This window comes from Panthera leo, chromosome B1, assembly GCF_018350215.1.
Source record: "Panthera leo isolate Ple1 chromosome B1, P.leo_Ple1_pat1.1, whole genome shotgun sequence".
NCBI lineage: Eukaryota > Metazoa > Chordata > Mammalia > Carnivora > Felidae > Panthera > Panthera leo.
The window spans coordinates 4,800,441-4,824,578 of NC_056682.1; the positions used below are offsets into that span (position 1 = coordinate 4,800,441).

Sequence of the window (24,138 nt, forward strand, 5' to 3'; positions counted from 1 at the left end):
ATTTTATGCTGCTGCAGGTAAGCATTATTCCGATTTCCAAGGGTCTCTGCTGACAACAATAACTTTAAATCGTTTCAACAATCCAGACTCTGAGTTAAAAGTATGGATCCTTCAGAGATATTGTGAGGTTATGTAATGGGCATCCCTTTCCTCACGTCTTTTGCCTGTAGAAACAGGTCAGGCCTGGGGTCAGTGAATGTGATCGCCCCGATTCACTGAGCAAAGCAGGTGAGAAGGAGCCGGGAAGGGTCAAAGCGAATGCTGAGGTTTTGGAGTTTCCAGCCAATTTCATAGTCCTGGGCACGTGAAAGCCTTCCCACAAAACACAGGAAAACATTTACTCTCTTACCTTTACTTGTATGTTACCGCAGAAGAGTTTTGCTTTTTGGTGTTTTTTTTTTTTTTAATCAATATTCATCTCTAGTTTATTACTGCTTTGCTGAAGTTAAAAGTTAACTTTGGAGCAACTGAATGATCTACGGTGACACCAATCACCCAGTGATCCCGACATGCCGCTTGATCTCAGGAGGTACAAATCTATCCCACTGTTAGAATGGACAATGCAGATACCAGCGCCCTGAGAAGATGGGGGTAACGAGGCCTGCTGTTGGGCACTGAATGTTTGTGGCCCTCTCCCCAGTTCATATGCTAAAGCCCCAAAACCCAGTACAGCTACGTTTGGAGATCGGCCCCTAAGAAAGTACTTAGGGCTACTTCAGGTTAAATGAGGTTCTAAGGGTGGGCCCTGATCTCATAGGATTAGTGTCCTTTTAAAAAGGAACCAGAGCCTGCTTGTTAGCTCACGCTTTCTCTCTCTCTCCCTGCAGGTGCTCACAGGAAAGGCTAAGTCTGCAAGCTAAGAGTCCTCACCAACAGGGGAAACCAGGCCATGATCTGGGGACTTCCAGCTTCCAGAACTATGAGAAAATAACTTTTTTATATCATTTAAGCTGCCCAGTCTACAGCCCAAATACACTAACACCCTTGGGGTCAGTTGGCAAGGCAGCCAATGGGAATGGCGAGTTGCCAAAACTCTATTCCTTTACTCTGGTGCTAATATCTACCTTGCCGGTAAATATTCGAATTGCAAGGCATTTGGATGGTGAAAATATTACTTCAAATTCAGAAGTAGAAATGCATAATCATTAAAAATATAAACACCGTGTTAGTTTATAATATTGCCTTGCAAAATCTCCAACCTAAGAATTTGTTTTGAAATTAGGCTTTTCAATGAGCATCATTCAGGAGTCCATCTTTGACCATCTATAAATCAAAGTGCTGTGCTATTTTCAGATGAATATGCTACCATGGAAACATATGTGAGGTCACCACAAGAGCTCCATTGCTATGCAATATATGGAATGTGGGTTTACATTTCTTGAATGATAGGTAATAATGTCAAGCTTTGAATGGAAAGAGATAATGTTGTACACATAAAATGTGAGTAGCAGGTATTCATGGTTAATTATCTCATTTTTATTTACTGATTCCTAACTTTCTGAATGGAGACAATATCTGGGCATATGGCTATTGAGCTAATGCCATTAAAACACTAATGTAATATTGATTTAATGCAGGTTTCTCAGAGGCTAAATATCCATTGGCTTCTGCATAAACAGCATGAAACAGAACAAAATGCAAAATGCTACTTGATAAGAATCTTAATGTCTAATTACTTAAATCCAGAGACTTTGGAAGAAGCATATGCAAATTTATTAACTAGTTGTGGCAAAATGCCTTTAAAGCCACCTACACAAACACGACAGCTCTGCATCTTTTATCTGTCTGTACCGGATTTCCATTTCTCAGTTCCAAATGTGGCAGGCTTTTCCTCCCTTTGTTCCAATGAATCCAGAACTTTGATATTTCGCGTCTTGACATTTGGCCCACTGAGAGAATGTACAAAACCTCAAGACATCCACAGTCATCACTTCAGGAGCTATGTGTATGGGCAGATGCCTAAAAATGTTGTACTAGTCGCTGTCTTAATTATCACACAGAAAAGTCTTATAACACAAAAGGGAACCTTACATCTAGCGCGTGAGAGCCCCGGGGGGTGCAGTGAAGGGCTGAATCACCTTAGAAAGCTTTGAGTCACAGTCTGCCAAGCAGGTGCTCTGGGGATTTGAGCAAGGCCCTTTGCTCTGTAGGAGTTTATTCCCTGGATGAGCGTTTAGACACAAGACAAGAACATCACAATTGATCTCACCTGGTATCATTCGGGAATGAATAGAAATCTGAAGAATACTTATGTCATGTATATGCCCTTTCAAATCACATTTTTGAAATATTCTCAAGACAATTTAATTTCCTTAAAAAGCAATCCCTTGCTTCTTTCTATCTTTTATTTATGATTGCATCTGACAGACAGAAGCCTAGATATCAGATTATTATGTCACAGCTTAGTGATTTGTCAACATATATTCTTTCTTACCCTTCATGTTGCCTTTAAATTGTGCTATATGGAGTAGAAGCAAAATTAAAACACTGTGTACAAGAAAAGTTACAAAGACAAGCACGCTTCATGAAACAAAACAATTCAATAAAATATTTGGATGTATGTGTAGGGGAGCATGTATCTGTGTGTGTGTACATCTATTCATGGATGTATGTACATACACTCAACCAGTAGAGAGCTGGGACAGGAAGAAATAGAAAGACACAGTGAGACCATTTTCTTTTTCCTGAATGCTAAAAAAAGCATATTAACACAGACGTTACCTAGACTTAGTGTGATGGTTATTTCACAATATATACCAATATGAAATCATTATGTTGTACACCCAAAACTAATATAATGGCATATATCAATTATATCTCAAAAAAAAAAAAGCAAACAAAAATGATTCAGATTATTTCTATGCTGGAGATCGTATCAGATTTATAAAGACAAGCCCAAATATGTATTTTACTGCCAAATATCTGATGTTTTTTCAAAACTACCTGCAATCTTCCAGGAAGATAGATGTTGCTTAGCCCACGAAAATTTAATAAATATTCTGTTATTGTGAAGTAATGTTCATCATGTTAATTTCTGTCACTAAGAGTATTAGATCAATCTGACTGTATACACACAAAAACATGGGAAAGTGGAAGGAATCCAGGGAATTCATGGAAACTGTGATATTTGGGGTTTGAAAGTGAAGTGACATAAAAAAAAAAAGTGAAGTCAACGGGAGTGACTTTGGAAAAATGGAGGACTGGATGGCTCCAAATTCCCCTCCCCCAAGAGAGAAGAGGAGAAGTGCACAGAAACTGAACCCACAGGGTCAGGACTCTGGAAAACAGCCAAACCTTCAGAGCAATCAGACAAATGCTGAATCAAGGATAAGATGACTTGAAAATGGTTGAAAGCTTTGTGCCATCTTAGCTGCCCTTGCTCCACCTCCCTCCCTGGCTCCTGTGTGGGAACCTGGTCTCTGGCTTCAGAGGGAGCCATAACTCATTCTGCTTGTCTATCCTAATCAGTCTGGAAACTACCGGAACGATTGATGCAAGCCTTCCATTTCTGTTTCACCGAACACAGAACCCACTGGGGGCAGAAAATGACAGACATTGCTCAAAAACACTTGGATGGCAAAGAAAGACCCACAGATATGTGGGGCAGAAGGTAATGGTTGAGACATATGGTTGACTCAGAGGCCTGGAGGAAATTTCTCTGGGGATACTGGGACATCCAAAAGCACCCATGGGTACTGCGGGAGTTTAGAAAACCACAGATATACCCAGGGCAGGATGCGTGCTCACAAAAGACCAGAGAAGACCCTAAACTGATCTCTAGCCTCCGCACAAGTGACAAAGTCAAGCCACAAAGAATAGAAGAATACTTTCGTCTTCTGGGTTTTTTGTTTTGTTTTGCTTCGCTTAGCTTTTTGCTCTTGGATTGAAGGAAGTCTTTATCTTAACATTACACTAGTTGAACAAAGGGGTCAGCTTTTAGCCATCAAGAAGAGAAATATCTAGGAGGGGAGAAAATTTGATTTACAGAGTTACCAGAGAATAATATTCTAATGTCCAGTTTTCAACACCAATAACAACACAAAATTACAAAGCATACGATGAAGTAAGAAAAGACAGCCCATGCAGAAGAAAAAGAAATGAACAGAAACCATCCTTGGAGAACCCTAGACCTTGGAGTTACTAGACCAAGACTTTAAATCAACTGTTTTAAATATTTTCAAAAATTTAAAGAAAACCATAGGCAAGAAATAAAGTAAACCAGAAAAATGATGGATGAACAAAATGGGAATATCAATAAGGAGGTAAAAATCACAAAGAGGAAACTAAAAGGAATTCTCTCATTACAAAGTACAACAACTGGACAAATTTATAAGCAAATTTCAACTGATTTGATTCTATAGAAGAAAGGATCAGTGAACTCAAAGATAAATAATCGAGTCTGAAGAGCAGAGTGACAAAAGAGTGGAGGAAATGGAATGAAACCCAAGGGTTCTGTGGGTCACCGTTAAGTAGACCAACCTGTGAGAAGAGTCAGACAAAGAGGTCGAGGAACCATTTGAAAAAATAATGAATGAAAATTCCTGAACTTGATGAAGGAAATGAATGAAACATCCAAGGAGCTCAAATGAACTCCACACAGGCTAAATCAAAAGCCACCAAGACACGTTATAGACAATGACAAAGACAGGATCTTGATTATACACCTGGAACTCATATCACACTGTATGTTAACTAGAATTTAAATAAAAACTTAAAAACAAGGAGAGAGGATCTTGAATGCCACAAAAGTGACTCATCACAAGGATCCTCAGTGTTATTACTAGCTTATTTCTCTTAACATACCATGAGGCCAAAAGACAGTGGGATGACATAATTAAAGTGTGGAAAGGGGAAAAAGAAACCCCTCAACAAAGAATTTGAAATAAAAATTGCTCTTCAGAAATTAGGGAGAAATCATAACATTCCCAAATAAGCAAAACCAAGGGATTCTATTGCCTTTAGACCAACCATACAAGAAATGTTAATATAGCCCCTTAAGTTGGAATGAAAGAATGTTAGACAGTAATTAAATACAAGAAGAATGGATGAATAAAGAACACTGGCAAAGGTAACCACCTAAGTAAATACAAAAACTAATATTATGCATTTGGGGTTTATAACTCCTCATTTGTCCTCTGATTTATTTTTGTTTTTTTTTATTTATATTATTTATATTTTTAAAATACAATTTATTGTCAAGTTAGCTGACATACAGTGTATACAGCATGCTCTTGGCTTCGGGAGTAGATTCCCGTGATTCATCACTTACATACAACGCTCAGTACTGATCCCAACAAGTGCCCTCCTCAGTGCCCATCACCCATTTCCCTCTCACCAACCCCCATCAACCCTCAGTTTGTACTCTGTTTTTAAGTGTCTCCTATGGTTTGCCTCCCTCTCTGTTTGAAACTATTTTTTCTCCTTCCCCTCTCCCATGGTCTTCTGTTAAATTTCTCAGGATCCACATAGGAGTGAAAACATATGGTGTCTGTCCTCTTCTCTGACTGACTTATTTCACTTAGCGTTAACACTCTCCAGTTCCATCCACGTTGCCACAAAAGGCCATATTTCATTCTTTCTTATTGCCATGTAGTATTCCATTGTGTATATAAACCACATCTTCTTTATCCATTCATCAGTTGATGGACATTTAGGCTCTTTCCATAGTTTCGCTGTTGCTGAAAGTGCTGCTATAAACATTGGGGTACAAGTGCCCCTATGCATCAGCACTCCTGTATCCCTTGGGGAAATTCCTAGCAGTGCTGTTGCTGGCTCATAGGGTAGATCTATTTTTAAGTTTTTGAGGAACCTCCACACTGTTTTCCAGGGTGGCTGCACCAGTGTGCATTCCCACCAACAGTGCAAGAGGGTTCCTGTTTCTCCACATCCTCACCAGCATCTGTCCTCTGATTTAAAAGGCAAACACACAAACCAATGTATTGTTTCTATCGATATTAATGGGCATGCAATGCAGAAGGATGTAAGCAGTGAAAATAACAATATAAGGGGGAGGGATAGATATGTACAGAAGCAGAGTGTTGCATAATTTTGACACTAAGTTGGTATCATTGGAACTAGGTTGATATAAGGTGACCAAGTGACTGCTTCCCCAAGATAACCACTGATCTCACATGCACACACACACACACACACACACACACACACTGACTACGTATGAGGAAAGGGAATAATAGAAGATAGAACAAAAAAAAAAAAAGGAAAAAATTAAGACACACATAAGGAAATAGCCACATGGTATAAGTGAATTTTTGTTATCAACATTACTTTAAAATGAAATAGATTCAACTCTCCAAATAAGGCAGAGATTGACAGAGTAAGTAAAAAATCTCACTTATCTATAGACTGTGTGAGAGTATTTGGATGCAAAGACAAAACATTTGAAAATAAAAGGAGGGAGAAAGATATTCTATGGACACGGTCACAAAAGCAAAGAATTATATTAGCAGACAAAACAGATTTTAAGTAAAAAAGATAAATACAGACATAGGGAAAGACATAAATAGTATAAGTTTACAAGCCACAAGAGACAAAGAAGTATATTATCTATTGTTACAAGTTGCAATCCATTAAGAATATGTAACAATTGCATGTGGCTAACAACAAAGTCCCAAAATAGGCAAAGGAAAAAATCTGACCAAATTCAAGAGAGAGAGAGGAGGGAGGGGGAGAGAGGGGGAGAGAGGGGGAGAGAGGGAGAGGGAGAGGGAGAGGGAGAGTTAGTTCTACAACAGTTGGACGCATCAGAACCCCACTTTCAATACAGAACAAGCAGGTCAGTGAGGAAACAGAATGTAAACAACACTGTATGCAAATTAGATGTACAGGTTTCTGGAAACATCCAACAGGCAGCAGCAAAACACGCCATGTTCTAAGTGCACACAGAGCACTCACCAGAACAGACCACATGTCACCTAGGCTGCAAAACAAGTGCCGATATACTTTTTTTTATTTGAAATCATACAGGGGCTCCTGGGTGGCTCTGTCGTTGAAGCATCCAACTTCCACCAGCTCAGGTCATGACCTCATAGTTCAAACCCCACATCCAGCTCTCTGCTGTCAGCACGGATCCTGCTTCAGATCCTCTGTTCCCCTCTCTCTCTGCCCTTCCCCACGCATGTGCACGTGTGCGCGCTCTCTCTCAACTACATAACCACTTAAAAAAATGAATTGAAATCATACAAAGTACCCTTTCCAACCACTGTGGAATACAACTGGAAAATAGCAACAGACGGAAAACTGGGGGATCCATAAATATATGGAAACTAAAGGGATACAGAATCCACCAACGGGCCAAACAATAAATCATAAGGGAAATGGGAAAATACCTCAAGATGAGTAAAAACAGAAATACAAACTTTGTGAATCAGCAAAAGCAGCGGTCAGATATGTAAACAGTCAGATATGCCCAGTAAAGATGCTCAGCATGATTAATCACTAGGGAAGTGACTTTGTAAATCAAAGCCACAATGAGATACCTCTTCATACCTATTAAGATGGCTATAATAGAGAAGAGAAAGAGGGAGGAGAAAAAATAAAATCCTTATAGCTCGCGGGTGGGAATGTAAAATGTAGATTGCCGTGGAAACCGTGTTTCAAAGAGTGAAACAGACTTACCATAGGACTCAGATTTCACTAAAAGATACAGAGGCAAACGGACTGAAAGCAGGGACTTTAGCAGATATTTGCACACCAACATTCCTAGCAGCATCATTCATGAGAGCAAAAGGGTCCAAGCAAGCCAAGTGTCCATTGATGGGTGGACAGATAAGCAGAGTGTGGTCTATACAGAGAATGGGTTATTCTTCTGCCGTAAGAAAGGATGAAGTTCTGATAGTTGTGACCACACGGATGAACTTTAAGAACATTATGCTAAGTGAAAGAAGACGGGTACAAAAAGACAAGTCCTGTATGATTCCATGTACGTGAAATCTGGAGACCAGGCAAGTTCGTAGTGACGGACAGTAGAATGCAGGCAAGCCCCTACTGACCCCGCGAGAAGAGGAGAAAGTCTGCACCACAAGAAAAGGAAACTATGTAACCCACTTCATATTCCAGACATCCATCTCTGTCTCCTTAAATTTGCACACATACAATTGAAATCACAAAGGATAAGTTCCTTTCCCATTGAATCAACAATATTTTCAGACACTCCAGATACTGCTATCAGAAACGATACCTACTCTGAGCTCATTTTCGTTTACTAAATTAGAGTCTAATGACACCTAATAGTTTAATCCACAGACTATAAAATGCACTGTTTATCATTTACATTTTTATATACGAAGAAGATGTATTACTCTATTTTGTTGGAGGTATTTACACAGAGGATCTCTAATGGATTTAAATGAACTTATTACTGCCCTAACTCCTTAGGCCTGTTATAAACTTCCTAAATACCTAACGAGGAATTTGGTTTGAATATAGTCTATAAATTCTAGGAAATCGAACACACACACATGCACACGTATTGCACTAACATTTTAGTAAGATTGTACATTAAAACAGATCAATTTCGACTGTGAGCACATAACGAGCAATCAGTACCTATGTCATTAATGATGGACTTTACATTGATATGGGAGTATCTTAACTCGTTTCCTAATACAACTTTGGCACATGTAAGATTTCTACAGCCCATTGATCAGTTTGCCCAAATAAACTGGCCCCTGAAGGCACATCACCGGCGTGAAGTTTGAACTGAGGAATCGTGAGTTGGCGAGGGGTGAGTATGTGAAGGGATCCGGGACTTCTGGAGGCATGCACCCTCCCCTGGGTGCGGTGCCCCACCGTCCCCGTCCGTGGGTAACCAGCCTCTGCTTTTCTTTCCCTCTGTATCTTCAGTATTGATTGAGACCATATGAAATGTCTACCCCCTCTCCTTCAGCCTTGATTTTGATTCTCTGCTGTTTCAATGCACTGTCTCAATGCGGTTGGGAATTAGGAGGAAATAGAGAGTTATGGTTAAAGCACTTGCTAAAAACGTCATTGTGCAGCAGCTTAAGGTGAAACGCTGAACAACTTCAAACTCTTTCCCTCCGCAACTCTTCTCATTTCCCTGGTGCTACTAACTCACTTAAAGCAGCATGATTATCAGCTGCTTCCACGGAGAATTAAGGGTGTTGACAGTCAGAAGTCCCTAGCATGAGGTCATCTGACTAGAACCCTGACGAGCATGTGGCTTGAACCCCAGTGGTGACGATCAGGATCTGTGGCCTCTAAGTGGCCGCAAATCTTCATAGAGAAAAGAGATGATCACATGTGTTTAAGCATCTTCCCGTTGTAAAGGTACGATAGCTAGGAGAGCTTGAATATATTGTAAAGGAAATATTCATGCCTAGAAACAAGTGAAGGATGGATTTCTCAAACGTAATCACCTGTTTGTCAAATTTACGAAACAGGTTTCTGATTCCAAGGACTTCAGGGATATATTCTGTATATGTGAAATATATTTATATATATTTTAATTTATATTCATCAGTGTATTTATAATATATTAAAATATAATTGAAATACATATAAATTATATTCTACAATATATTATAGTTATGTATACAACTATATAGTTAACATGATTAGCTCTAGTTACTAGGTGTTCTTTCCATGATTCACAACACATGCTGGGGTGTTCCATGCTTTCGGTGGAAAAACCTGTTGAACTGAGGGTTGATGGGGGTGGGTGATGGGTACTGAGGAGGGCACCTTTTGGGATGAGCACTGGGTGTTGTATGGAAACCAATTGGACAATAAATTTCATATATTGAGAAAAATAAAATTAATTGATACTAAAAAAAAGAAAAACCTGTTTAACTTTCTTTAAGCCAGCATTCACCAAATTCACTAACCAGATGCCTCTTTTCTTAGTATTTATTATTACGTTCGGGGCAATATTTTCAGACGGGATGGAGGCATGATTTCTGTGTTACGTATGGAGCAGAGAATAAAATAAAAATGGCATTCGTCGCTTAGGGAGGATGATGCGTTTTGACAAAGACGACCCTGGGTGTAAAGTCGACAAAAACTGTAATAGTTTAAGAAAGCATTTTGGAAATATCTCATTTACAATTGCCTTTAAAATAATATGGGCAGAACCCTAAGAGTATTTCGGTCTGACCCGGCATCACGAGAATCTGGGGATTCTATTTTCTATCACGGTTATGATTCAGAAGAAGAACCAGAAGACAAGATGGAAATGCTAGTTGATAAGATACTAAAAAGAAAAAAAAGCAAAGTCAAGCCCACAGTTGCTATCTTGTTCACAGATGGAGGGATGTTTGGGGACAGGACCGCTGGAAGACATGTGTTCTGTGCTCTCGGCTCCTTCCTGGCTCCAGCCTCCACCCTCACTTGCCACTAAGGTCCAGTCACAACCAGAGAAAACCAGTCCCAAGCTTCCCACTGCCCCAGGCATTGTCAGATTGAGGGTTCACATACGGTTTACACTAAAGATAAGCCACCCGCTCGGCTCTTTCTGTAACCTGCCCATGTGATGTTTCCATACTGCCACTATGGTTCCCACAAAGTACAAGAGGTTTAACAAAGCCTGGCATCAGAATGTTACCCACAGCAGCCACCATTCCCTTTATCTTGCTCATGTTCATGCCCTCTGCACACGAGTACATCCCGCAGACGCCATTCTTCCTGTGCTAACGTTGGCACAGAGTTCCCTGGACAGCTGACCATTTGGTGCCTTTTCATATTCCCATTCTTTAGGTACCAGTTCAGCTTGTGTGTGTGTGTGTGTGTGTGTGTGTGTGTGTGTGTGTGTGTGTGAGACTATGAGGTCCCCTTCATAAAATCATGTACCTCCAATTTTATTGTCAGCTACCAGGGTCTCTGGAGTCCTTCTGCCACATTTATTGATGTCTTGGGAATAAGTGCCTGTTCCTAACCTATCCCACCATGTCATGTGTCAAACAATAGCCAAAATATGGAAACAGCCCAAATGTCCATTGATGGATGAATGGATAAAGAAGATATGGTCTGTATATACAATGGAGTATTACTCGGCAATAAGAAAGAATAAAATCTTGCCATTTGCAACTACGTGGATGGAACTAGAGGGTATTATGCTAAGTGAAAGGAGTCAGTCAGAGGAAGACAAAAATCATATGACTTCCCTCATATGAGGACTTGAAGAGACAAAACAGATGAACATAAGGGAAGGGAAACAAAAAAAATATAAAAACAGGGAGGAGGACAAAACAGAAGAGACTCATAAATATGGAGAACAAACTGAGGGTTGCTGGAGGGGTGGTGGGAAGGGGGATGGGCTAAATGAGTCAGGGGCATTAAGGAATCTACTCCTGAAATCATTGTTTCACTATATGGTAACTAATTTGGATGTAAATTTAAAAAAAAAATAAATTAAATTAAAAGAAAAAAAAAAAAAAGAATCATGTTGATGGCATTTGCTCATTTCAGGTCACCACCCACAGGATGGCCCCACCATTGACACTTTACTCTGGAGTTGAGGGATGTAACCTCTCCAAGTGAATCACCACAAACCAAAAAACCAGTAAGTTGCTATCAAGGAGAAGGGCTTGTGTGTGGTTGTGTTTCCACTCAAGAACACGTGCATGTCACTGGGGATGGGGTAAACAAACATTTTTGCCTCGAACATAAAAAAAAGATCAAATCTAGGAGGGGTGCCTGGGTGGTTCAGTCGGTTGAGCATCCAACTTTGGCTCAGGTCATGATCTCACGATTCGTGAATTCGAGCCCCATGTTGGGCTCTGTGCTGACAGCTCAGAGCCTAGAGCCTTCATCGGACTCTGTGTCTCCCTGTCTCTTTGCCCCTCCTCCGCTCATGCTCTATCTCTCTCTCTCAAAAGTAAACATTACAATTTTTTTTAATTAAAAAAAGAAAATCAAACCTAGGGGGCACCTGGGTGGCTCAGTCGGTGAAGCATTCAACTTTGGCTCAGGTCATGATCTCATGGTTTGTGAGTTCAAGCCCTGCATTGGGCTCTCTGGTGTCAGCAGAGAGCCTGCTTGGGATCCCCTCTCTCTCTCTACCTCCCTCTCTGTCCTTCCCCACTCTATTTCTCTCTCTAAACATCAAAAAAAAAAAAAACCCTAACTTAAAACTTGGTTAATGCTCACCACAATTTCAATTTGTTCCTGGAATATTTTAGAACAGTAATTGCCATTCTCCCCTGGAGAGTAAACATTATCTATGGAGCTTTAAAATATACTGATAAACCTCATCATGATCCCTCAGAGAATCTGATATAATTGTCAATTGAATTCGAGTGTCCTATGGGCACCTGAATTTGCATAATATCTCCAGGAAATTCTAAGTTGTGGTCAAAGTTGAGAAGTCCTGCATTAGAATCTCGCGAATCTGGGGGCTACTCAGAGCTTTGCCACCACAGCTCAAGCACAGGGACCCTTAGTGCCTCTGACTCACTGTGTCCCACTGCCGATTCCAGGGGCTGGGGGTGGGGAGCCTGTCCCCACTTTGAGGAGGCAAACCTCCCTGCTACCGATTCTCCCTCATGTCGTAAACACCTTGCAGTGTGAACCAGCCTTTTACCTTTTACACTCAGACGCTCAGCCACCTTTTCCGGTTTGGTAACAGCAGGAAATCAAAACCAAGTATTGGTCAGACTTACCTGGAAAGGCAGCGCCGTGGACTTCCGGCCTCTGGTCTGAAAGATGAGGGGCTTGCAAATCCCCAGGGTCACCCTCGCAAGAAGAAAACAGCCTCACGCACTGAGCATCTACAGTCCTTCCTGGACTCGCCCAAAGACACAAGGTCACGGGACAAACCACCACCAGGCAAACAGGAGGCACAGGCGAGCGGGTAGACGCAGGCCTAGCTGGAGAGGAAGCTGCTGCTGGGGCTCGTTGGGAACACTGAAGGGGTGGGGGGTGCTTGCTGGAGCCTGAACCTGGGCTGGATTGGGGGATCAGGACTCTGCCCCGGCCCCCTGAAGCCGCTCCCCACCCCAAGCCTTGCCTGGATTTTCTGCCAGGAGCCCCATCAAGTGCTCAGATCAGAGAATCACCCCTCACGCCTCCAGCAGGGGGAGGGGAAAGTAATCTTTCTGAAATAAGCCCAGAGAGCTGTTATCAACAAAGGCCTTGCCCTCAAAGGAGGCTATTGGGCACACCTGTTTGAGGGAGCCTTCGGGGCCGGGGGGCAGGGAAGCAGCCCCTCCCCTGCAGCTGGGCATCTCCCTGTGGCCTGCCCTCCCTGACTGGGTGGAAAGCTGAGAAGCGCCTGTGAAGGTCTCTGTCTGGAGACGGGGGCCCAGAGAAAGGGGGGGGGGAACTCGAGGCAGGACTACAGAATGACATCACCCCGGAGGACATCTAGCCTTAGCCAGCTACAGCTCTAACAAACCTCAAACACCTGCCAACCCCTATGCTTGACCCCAATGACCTCATTCACCTTTAATTGTCTCTTTAGAGGCCCCATCCCAAATCCGGTCCCATTCTGAGCTCCTGGGAGTTAGGGCTTCAACGTATGAATATGATGCTTCTCAAGCTGAAAAGCGGAGAGAAAGAAGAATGGAGGAAATGAAAAGAATAGTTATGAACGGAACAGGATATTTAAGAACCGTGAAATCACCCAAGAGCTAACAAACGCATGTGGGAAGACAAAAAGGAAAAGAAATGGAGAAAGGAACAGAAGAAATATTTCAAGTGATTAATGACAGACACCGAATCCCAGATCCCGAAATCTAAGAAAACTACACAGGATAAATGCCAAAATGCCACATTGAGGCCTAGCAATTCTGCAGAAAATGAAATTTAGGTTGAAAATCTTGAATGAAGACAAAGAAACCCCTTACCGGTAGAGTAACAAGCATATGAATTATCAGGGACTTTTCTTCAGAAACCAATAAGCAGGAAGAAAGTGTAAAAAGAAAAACAAAAAACAAAACCACTAGCCTAGAATTAAGACTGTATCCAGGGAAATTGTCTTTCAAAAGTCAAACAGAAATAAAGACTTCCTCAGGCAAACCCAAAATGAGATAATTTGTTGCCAGTAGTACCGACTTGCAAATTATTTTAAAAGAATTTCTTTGGAAAGAAGGATAATGACATAGTTCAGAAACTCAAATCTTAGCTATATAGAAGTACATAAAGAAAGAAAGAGTGTGAGAGAAAGCATAAATGAAGGGAAAGTAATCTTTTATTGATTTGATTCTTAATTGATACAACAGATAATTTGCCATAACAAAAGTGACGATGTATTTAGTAATTCCAGCTTACGGATTGCTGAAAAGGATGACAGCAATGTTATAAGGGACAGAGGCAGGAATTAGGAACACCTGATACACCCACAGCACCTCTGAGGTGGTATAGTTTTATCTGACAGTAGATGTGAAATACTTATAAATGTATATTGCAAACCCGTGCCAAGAGGGAGATGTATAGCATTGAATGTGCATAGTAGAAAAGAATAAAGATCAAAAATCAATAATCTAAGTTTCCACATTAGGAAACTAGAAAATAAAGAGCATGCTAAACCCAAAATAAACACGAGAAAAGAAAGGATACAGTATAACAGAAATCAATAAAATTGAAGACAGGCTATCAGTAAAGATCAACAGACCCAAAAGATTTTTCCTTAAAAAGATCAATGATATTGATAGACATCTAGTCAAGCTAATGAAGAAACAAAACAGCAAAGATGTAAATTAATAATATCAGACACGAAAGAGGGCCCACCACTACCGATCCCATGAATGTTAAAAGGATAATAAAGGAAAATATGAATAACTCTATGTCCAGAAATTTGAGAACTTAGAAACAGTGGACCCGTTCCTCGAAAGAAACTGAAATTTACATAAGAAGCATTAGAGGGGCACCTGGGTGGCTCAGTTGGTTGAGCATCTGACTTCAGCTCAGATCATGATCTCATGGTTCATGAGTTCGAGCCCCACTTTGGGCTCTATGCTGACAGCTCGGAGCCTGGAGCCTGCTTCAGATTCTGTGGCTCCCTCTCTCTGCCCCTCCCCTGTTCATGCTCTGTCTCTCTCTGTCTCAAAAATAAATAAAGGTTAAAAAAAATTTTTTTAAAAAATAGACAATTTGAAAAGGCATATTTCTGTTACAGAAAGGGAAGAGAGAGTGAATGACCTTCCAAAACAGAGAGCACAGGCCCAGAAGCTTTCAGTGTGAATTCCATCAAGCATTTAGGGAAGAAATGATACCGATTCTCTACAATCTCTTCCAGAAAACAGAAGCAGAAGAAATACGTCCTAACTCATTCTGTAAAGTCAGCATCACCATAATACTAAAACTGGACAAGATATTATAAGAAAGAAAAATGAGAGACCAAAATCTGTCCTGAACAGAGATGCAGACTCTCAGTGAAATATTAGCAAATCAAAATCTACGTGTAAAAAGAATTATAAATCACAACTGAGTGAGACTGACACCAGGTGTGCAGGGCTAGACCAACATTCCGAAATGAAGGCCTGTCCCATGCCATCAACAGGCTGAAATAGAAAAATCATATGACCATTTTAGCCAATGCAGAAAAAGCATTTTGCAAAATTCAATACTCACGATAAAAAAAAAAGAAATCCCAGAAAATTAGCAGTAGAGGAGTATCTTCTCCAGTTGACAGAAAGCAACTATGAAACACCTACAGATAATATTTTCCTTAATGGTAAGAAGCTAGAGGCTTTCCCCCTAAGATTGGAAACATCATACTGTAATTCCCGTAGAATTTAATTACACAAGAAAAAGAAGTAAATTTTCTTTTATTTTATTATTTTAGACTATATATATATATATATATATATATATATATATGGTGGTCTATGTAGATATGGTGGTCTATGTAGAAAATCTCAAAAAAAAAGTAAATAAAACCTTCTTGGAACAAATAAATGGTTAATGCAAGGTTACAGGATACTAGATTAGTCAATTAATGTTTATATACCAGTAAGGAGCAATTGCAATTTGAAATTAAAAACACAATACCACTTATATAGCACAAAGGAAATGAAATAATTTAGTACAAAATCTAAAAAAAAAATCTTTAAAAAATTGCCCCAAATTACGGCAATGAAAATTGTAAAACTCTCATGCAATAAACATATTAATAAATGGAGAGATAGTACATAATAATGTGTAGGAAGAGTCAATATGGTCAAGATGTCAGTTTTTCCCATGTTCATCCATAGATAGAATGCAGTCTGAAACAAAATCCCAATAGTTGTTTTGTGGATATCAATAAACTAATTCTTATTTAGTTATTTATTTATTTATTTATGGAAGGGCAAAGGCTTAATAGTCAACACAATAGGGAGGAAGAAGAACAAAGTCAGGGGACTGGCAATGTTTCAAGAGTTACTCTACAGTCAGAATAAGTAAGAAAGTGTGGTGTTGGTGCACTAAGTAGGAAAACTGATCAAGGGAACAGGATAGAGCCTCTCCAGATTCCCTGGGTTAATAATCAAGACCGATCTTGCTTTGCTGACTGATCTTAAATCATTCCTAGGACTTCCTGATAGTTCTCTAGTTCCATCCTATTCAACAACTTTTTTTTTTTATTATTTTGTAAAATTAGATGGAAAAAAAGGGAAAGAGAAAAAAAATCACCATAAAACTCACTGTGCAGAAGCACTTGTCATTAAAATGTGTTAAACATCATTTTACATATTGATCCATATATCTTGATAGGTAGACTAATGAATAGACAAAAAATAAGATTTTAAAATATCAAATATTGTATCTGTCTTTCTCTGTATGACTTATTTCACTTAGCATAACACCCTCCAGTTCAGATACCATATGTTTTCACTCTTATGTGGATCCTGAGAAACTTAAAAGAAGACCATGGGGGAGGGGAAGGACAAAAAAAAAAAAAGTTAGAGAGGGAGGGAGCCAAACCATAAGAGACTCTTAAAAACTGAGAATAGGGGCGCCTGGGTGGCTCAGTCGGTTAAGCGGTCGACTTCGGCTCAGGTCATGATCTCGCGGTCCGTGAGTTCGAGCCCCGCGTCGGGCTCTGTGCTGACAGCTCAGAACCTGGAGCCTGTTTCAGATTCTGTGTTTCCCTCTCTCTCTGACCCTCCCCCGTTCATGCTCTGTCTCTCTCTGTCTCAAAAGTAAATAAACGTTAAAAAAAAAATTAAAAAAAAAAACTGAGAATAAACTAAGGGTTGATGGGGGTGGGTGATGGGCATTGAGGAGGGCACCTGTTGGGATGAGCACTGGGTGTTGTATGGAAACCAATTTGACAATAAATTTCATATAAAAAATGTAGCATATGTAAATAAAATAATAAAAGTTTTATCTTTAATGAAAAAAATTAAATATTTAAAAATTTAAAATTTTTATTGAATTTATATTAGGGATAGGGATGTAGTAAAAAGAATGAATTGTAAGTGTCAGACAAAATTTGTTAAAAATAAGAGAAACTATGATATGGTACCTCTGATTTCAAAAATTATGAAAAAATATTAAGGTTGTAATCACTACGGTTTTTGAAGTGAACATTTCACCATTAGACCATATGATTTTCTCCTTGCTACGAACAGTGAGGAAATTAGTACTTAGGCTCTCCTCTCTTCCCTCACTCCTTACCGTGATTCTGTACCCCACCTCCATAGGAAATTGGATGTTTAGTGTTCTTTCCATTTACAGATACAAACTATTTCAGGAACGCTTTTTTTTTTTATCTCCAACCTTTTTGTCCCCCTGTTTCATTGTTCTATCCTGTTTTTGAGAACATTAAGAATTAGACCTCTTTTGTCCTCCAAAGATATCACTGCTTTAAAACCCATTATTACCCACGAACAGTCACCTATGTTCCATGGAATTAGTGTAGTTTTCTGTTGTATATCCACTCCATTTTTTCTGTTTTTCTAATGCAGTTTTCATTTCCGTAACTGTAAGATTGTGCTTCAGTTTGACGGAGGGCAAACAATTGGTACACAGTTCATAACGGCAACTGAGGATCTTTACAAACAATTCTTCACGAATTATCTACTAGTCATTGACACAAAAGAGTATCTCCCTCAGTATTTGGTATTCAAGAAATTGGTAAGGTTTATAGCAAAACCCCTGAGTAAGAGACTGATGTCTTCAATTTTTACATATCTTCCCTTCACATTCCTGGGCCCATAGAAACTTCCCTAAGCTTGAAGGCCATGGTGTAAAAACTGTATGTCAGGCAATTCTCACTCTCCAGAAGTGTCACGAGGAAATTCGAGATGATCAGCACAAATTTCTTTCATGGTCCATCCATATCCTAAAGATAACTCTTGACTAAAGATCACCTTTAGGACACTGGTCCTTATTTTTAAGTAAATATATTTTATTCCACCTGAGGTTTGACGATTTAGCTACGAAGTCTCAAGTTCTCTCTTTTATTTTGACTCACATTTACAATATTAGGAGATATATATATATCGTAGTTGATTGGAAGTCAGAGCTATTCCATTTCATCACTGGAGATAATGTCTTTTTTTTCTCTTTTCTTATTTTGTTCTTCTCAATGTGGAAAATGGAGAATGAAGTAAAAACACAAATAAAACAAAATAAAAATGTGTGTCTTCCATTTTTAAAAAAGGCCCTATGACATTACTTCTACCGTCATTATTTTGGTCGCAATCGACCTACAGGTGAGTTACTGCAATGGCTCTCTAACTGGACCCCGTGCTAAAATTCTTTACTCCCTTCTGGTTTGGACTATACAAACTGCCAATTTAATTTTCATTAATATCACATAGTGTAAAGGTCAGTGGGGGCTATAACATTTATTCATCCATTCAACAAATATTTATTGAGAAGCTATTGAAATTACTTCCCAAAATAGCTGAGAATAAAAATAAAAACTCTTTATGTTTATGGAGCAATAGAGAAATAGAGACAGACAATAAAAAGTAAACAAATAGATATATAAGTTACAGTAGCAATAAATGCTAGGAAGACAAATTTTTAAACAAAATGATAGGAGTGCTTTTTCGGAGAGCATTTTCACAGATTTATCAAGAAAGATGGTATTTGAACAGGAACAAAAATATATTGAAGAGCTGAGGGATATTAATATCCAAGGAGAGCATTTCAGGCAGAGAGTGGAGATAGTCCAACAGGCAGGCCTAGCTGGGAGCACCGTGAAAGATGTGAGGAAGAGCAAGGAAGCTCTCTTGGCTGGAAAGCTGAGGCAAGGGCCAGAGTGGCAGGAGATGAGGTCAGAGAGAGGGTGGGGGCAGGATTCTGCAGGACCTTCTGGGGCTTCCTAAGGACAGACAGTGCATACATTCATCAGCATGCGCGCAAGAACAGCCTCAGGCCTCTGAGGTTAGCCAAAGGGCTGAGAAGTGCAGAGAGAACCCTCACACATCCACCCAATCCTTTTGCCATTGAGTGCACTGAAGCCCAAAGAGACGATCTCTTTCCCAAGGTCAAGCTGCCATTCCACAAGATCCACAGGTCTACCTGAGGGGGTCCTCTGCCTGGGGCAGGAGTCTTCATTACTAAGGGTGAGGATGACAGCATTTGGCTGTTGTGTGGAAAGAGCCAGGGAAGGTATCCCTGGGGTAGGTGTGTCCACCTTGACATCTAGCACTGTGTGTCCCTGAGACAAAGTCTACACCACGGACGCTATTCTTCCTCCCCAAAGCACCCTAGGGCAATGGGGTGGGATGAACCCCGGGCCTGCAGGCAGTCAGATCTGGGCCACATCCTCCTTCTTCCCTCTCACTAATGAGCTGCATGGCATCAGGCAAATAAGTGAAGTCCTTTCGATTTCAGTTTCCTCATCTACACAATGGAAATGACCTCTCTCTCTCAGAGGGGTGTCAAATGGTATAAAAAAGGCAATTATGGAGGGAAGTGTTACGTTAAGATGGGGAGTACAGAGACAGAGACTGGACAGATGAGCCGAAGAGTTGCCAAAGCCCAGATTTGGTTGCTTCATGGGCTCTGGTTCAGTTAAAGAGGTCCGGGGGAGGCCTTGAATCCCACCCACATCACTGGTGGGGAGGTGGTTCACTCTACCCAACCCATATGTCTTGGCTTTCGACAAGTCAGATGCCCATGAGCTGTACAAGTGGAGATGTCTGGTGGGCAAAGGGATGGGGATTTGAGATGTAACATTCGGGAGTGGTCCATGTGAAGATGCTATGTAAAGCCTAAGAACCACTATGGGCTCAAAGGTGCAGGAGCACAGAGGGAGAAGAGAAAAGAGCACCAAGAAATGAGCCCTAGGGCGATTCAGGGTTTAGGGAACAAGAAGAGATGTGGGGTGTAATCAAGGATGTTAAGGAGTGGGCAGTGAGGTGGGAGGAAAACCACGAGCGGGTATGGTCCCAGGAGCCAACTTAAAAATGTGTTTCAAAGAAAAAGCAGGTCGTTACCTGTGTCAAATGGTGAAAGGCAGAGTAAAACAGAGACACAAATTCCATTGAACTTGGCAACATGTAATTCACCAGTGACCTTGAAAAAGCTGACTTTGGAGGAGAAGGTAGGGAAAAGTATGACAGGGACTCTTAACAATGTTCTTCTGTTTTGTCAGTTAAATAAGAAGTAAGGCCATCAGACGGGGGAGAAAGGGAGGTGTGGTAGTTAGAAGACAGGCGATGCATGAAACATTTATGGCAAAGAATTTGACTAGAAACACATGGCAGGACTGACAGACAACAAGGGACCATGTGAACTGTGTAGTCATGAATATAAAACGAAAGCAACCAACACCGTTGTGTATTTTTTCTCCAACAGTTTCCAGGTATTTTGATGGCACCAGAATTGGCAAAAACAGATTTAGTTTAGGGATTATGGACTGAAGACAAAGAAGTTGGAAGTGTGTAAACAGGGAGGAACCATATGAATGAGAGACCAGGGTATCAAAGCTGGATATGGGGGGAGTGAGTGTTGAGCTGGGTAGGGGGTAGAGAGAGCTTGATCGCCCAATGGATCAGAAGCCTTGGTGACAGTAAATATTTGCTCAAAGTGGCATCTTTGAAGAAGGGATATCAGAGGTAGGAGGTTGCGGTCAGAGAAGGTCATCCTCTCAGTCGGGGGAAGGACAGTTGCGGAGCTCTGACAGTATTGTTCAGAGGACCGGTGGGAAAGGACCACCAGCGTGTCTGGGGAGACCATCCATCAGCGAATGGAAAGCCCGTGTGAGACAGTGTGTGGCTGCTGAATTCATCAAGAGTGACAATATCCCGGCCATACTCAGAGCCAGAAGCCAGATTCTCAATAGGCGAAGCAGGGGGTGACCATGGAATACAGGAGTAGTTGCACTTCAGAGGGAAAGTGTTTGCAGGCAAGAGTGGGGATGGTGGTCCATCTGCAAGCAGGAGTGAGGATTAGGGGCAAAACTTACGGGGTCTCTGAGATCAGGGGCATAAGAAGTGTGGGAAGGGAGAAAAATCAGACACCTCCCTGGGGAAGCAGCATCTTCATTGGGAAACGCATTTTAGAGAAAGCATGGAAGGACATGGGACATGGTAAGAATGAGGCTGGACTCTCGGGAGGGGTCATGACCCACAGCACAGGTGTCGTCTCCAAGGCTTCGAGTCTGTCCTGCAGGTGCTGGTGGAGACAGGTGGACACATGTGGTCAGGTGAGCCAAGGTCAACTTTAGAATGGGGTGTGAGGGCGGGAGCCTGGGGCTATGGTTGGGGGCAAAACTGGATATGGGCCCTGCTGATTAGGTGCAGAGAGATGACAGTGTGGGAACCAGGACCATGGCTACAGAGGAAGGGTCAGCGAGGGTTCATGGGAGGGGATAGGAATTGCAGCTGGATAAGGAAAGAGGGGGAGGAAGGGTTCAGGGGCATGGAGTCAGTGGAAACGGACAGGGCTGACCCAAGGGTCCTGACACTGCAAGACTGAAAAAGAGCCTGGAAAGCCACCAGGAGGGATTGGGGTTCATAGCTCAGCGTTGGAAAGGGGGTGTCCAGGGAAGGGTGTTTCTTACCTGTGCAATAGCCCCCGATGCGTAAATGTGCAGCATTAGCCTGGCTCCCCCAGCACTCCAAGCGATGAGGGGGACAGAAAGGCTATGTTCTGAGATGTACCAGCAAAGAGAGCTTTAGGCTACATTCGCAAGTGTGTGTACCTCCTGAAATAACCTGTTTTGAATTCCCACTTTTTAAACCTACTTTCTAACCTCTCCAAATTATTTCTGATGGGGAAGGGGCAGGGGAGGAGATGGGAAATGGGCCAGGAGAGAGAACTAGAGGCAAATCATTTTCATTTCTTACACTATGTGAGCCAGAGAGGAAAATACACTTTACGTGCTTAGTCAGATAGCTTTCTCTGTTCAAATGTCTGCAAATCAAGTGAACTGGGGAACTGCGGACCTCACTTCAGGGACCTGAAGGAAACAAAACAAAACAAAACAAAACAAAACCAAAAAAAAAAAAAAAAAAAAACAAACCTCGAGCTAAGTCAGAACAATTGGGACTAAAATGAGCCAAAATATTTACATTTAAAAATAAGGTTCCAAACTCCCAAGTTTTAAGTACTATCTTTTAAATGCATTTTGCACATTTATGCAATGCTGAAAAGGGCAAAGTTAATGTAAATTTAATCCAAACTATTTTTCATTGTAAATGCATAAAAAATGCCATGCTCTCCCATAAAGCCTATCAGATCTAAGGAGATATTTTGAGATTGGGCTCAAAAATGAAACAGCAATTTAGCCCAGTGGAATTTATTTTACAAAAAGCATCTCAAGTTGCAAAAGAGTTATCAATGGACTATTAGCAAAGGATTGAGCTAGCAGTCGTTAAAAGCCATCAAGAATGATTCTTATTAGCATAGACATTGTGTTTAGGGTGGGTACCTCTTTTTTGATACTTAACTCTTTACATAACCAAAATTAGGAAAGACTTCAGTGTCACCTAATCTTTCTTAACATGTCAATAATTTACTAAATTTGGTCCTGTTAATAAAGCAAATTTTATCTGCAGGAAATAACCAGAGAAGCACGGGGGAGACTAATATGGTAGTATTGCCCTGAAGGATAGCAACGACTTTTCGGCCACACCCATGGCACCAAGCACAATCCAGAGTATACGGGAAATGCTGGGCAATTGACTCCTTCAGTTAAACGCTCCACCACCACCACAAGTCGCTCAAGATGTGTGACATATGGAAATTTCATGAAATAAATGAAATTATGGTTTACCAGGGCTGGGGACGGTGTCAATGCTCAATGACGCATCCGTGTCCCCTCTCCTCATCTGAGTCTCAAAAATGTGGCAGAGGAAGTCAGTGCAAAAGAAAGTGTCAGCTCTCATGAGGTTTTGGGGTGATGGGGTGTTCGTGGGGTCCGGAGCTGACGGCCAAGAATGAATTCTTGAAGACGTCTTTGGTACAAAAAGGTGATTTTATTAAAGCACGGGACGGGACCTTGGGCAGAACCTCTGCACTGGGGTTGTGCAGAATGGCTGGTTACACACTGCGGACTTGGGGGCAGTAAAGTCAAAAGGGAAGTTTCCAAAGAGACTTTCATATGCTAAAGACTCACAGATTACTGGAAGCCTAGCTATTGTCAAGCTAAGGTTGCTTTTCCCTCTGGCAAATCATTAACATTAAGACAGTAGGGCGTTCCCAGAAAAATGTTATATTCTTTCTGTATTTGCCAGAAGTATTTGTCGTTGGGATGCAGGTTAGGAGGAGATTTAATTTTACCTGCCATTTCCTTCTTGCCTTTGCCCCCCATATCGCTACGGAGGGGTGATGTTGGGGCTCCAGGAAACGGAGTCTGTAGGTTTCATGGAGGTGAGGCTACTGATAAGATGGTCTTTCTCTTGTAATTTACTAAGACATTTGTAAACTGATGGAGACTCGTGTCCTGCAGGGCTGTGGTCTCTGTCAGTTAGCCATTTCTATCCTTTCCTCTCCTTTGTTCTTGGGTGGCCAGGAGCACCTGAGGAGGAGCACACATGTCCCACCCTGGGCGAGGTGTGGGGTGTGAGCTTGTGCTTGTCCCCTCAGCTCACCTTACGGTCCCTCATCATGCTCAATCAAGAGGAAAGACACGGATAAAGAGACAGCAGGAGTGAGACTGAGGGTACAAGAAGAATCAGAGTGGATTACATCCAGGTCAGGTTAAGGTGCTATCTCCCCCGCCAGCCTGTAAAACTGTCTACACAAGAACACCAGCTTCTTTCCCACGTTATTGATATG

General features: G+C 41.2%; 1 long non-coding RNA gene across 1 annotated transcript; it reads left to right on the top strand.

Moving 5' to 3' along the window:
• Positions 1–1,392: 1,392 nt before the first annotated feature.
• On the top strand, positions 1,393–23,099 carry LOC122216825. Its single transcript, XR_006201140.1, has 4 exons — positions 1,393–1,440; positions 11,443–11,536; positions 18,503–18,614; positions 22,917–23,099. It is a non-coding gene; the product is annotated as an uncharacterized LOC122216825 (long non-coding RNA).
• The last annotated feature ends 1,039 nt before the right edge of the window (positions 23,100–24,138 follow it).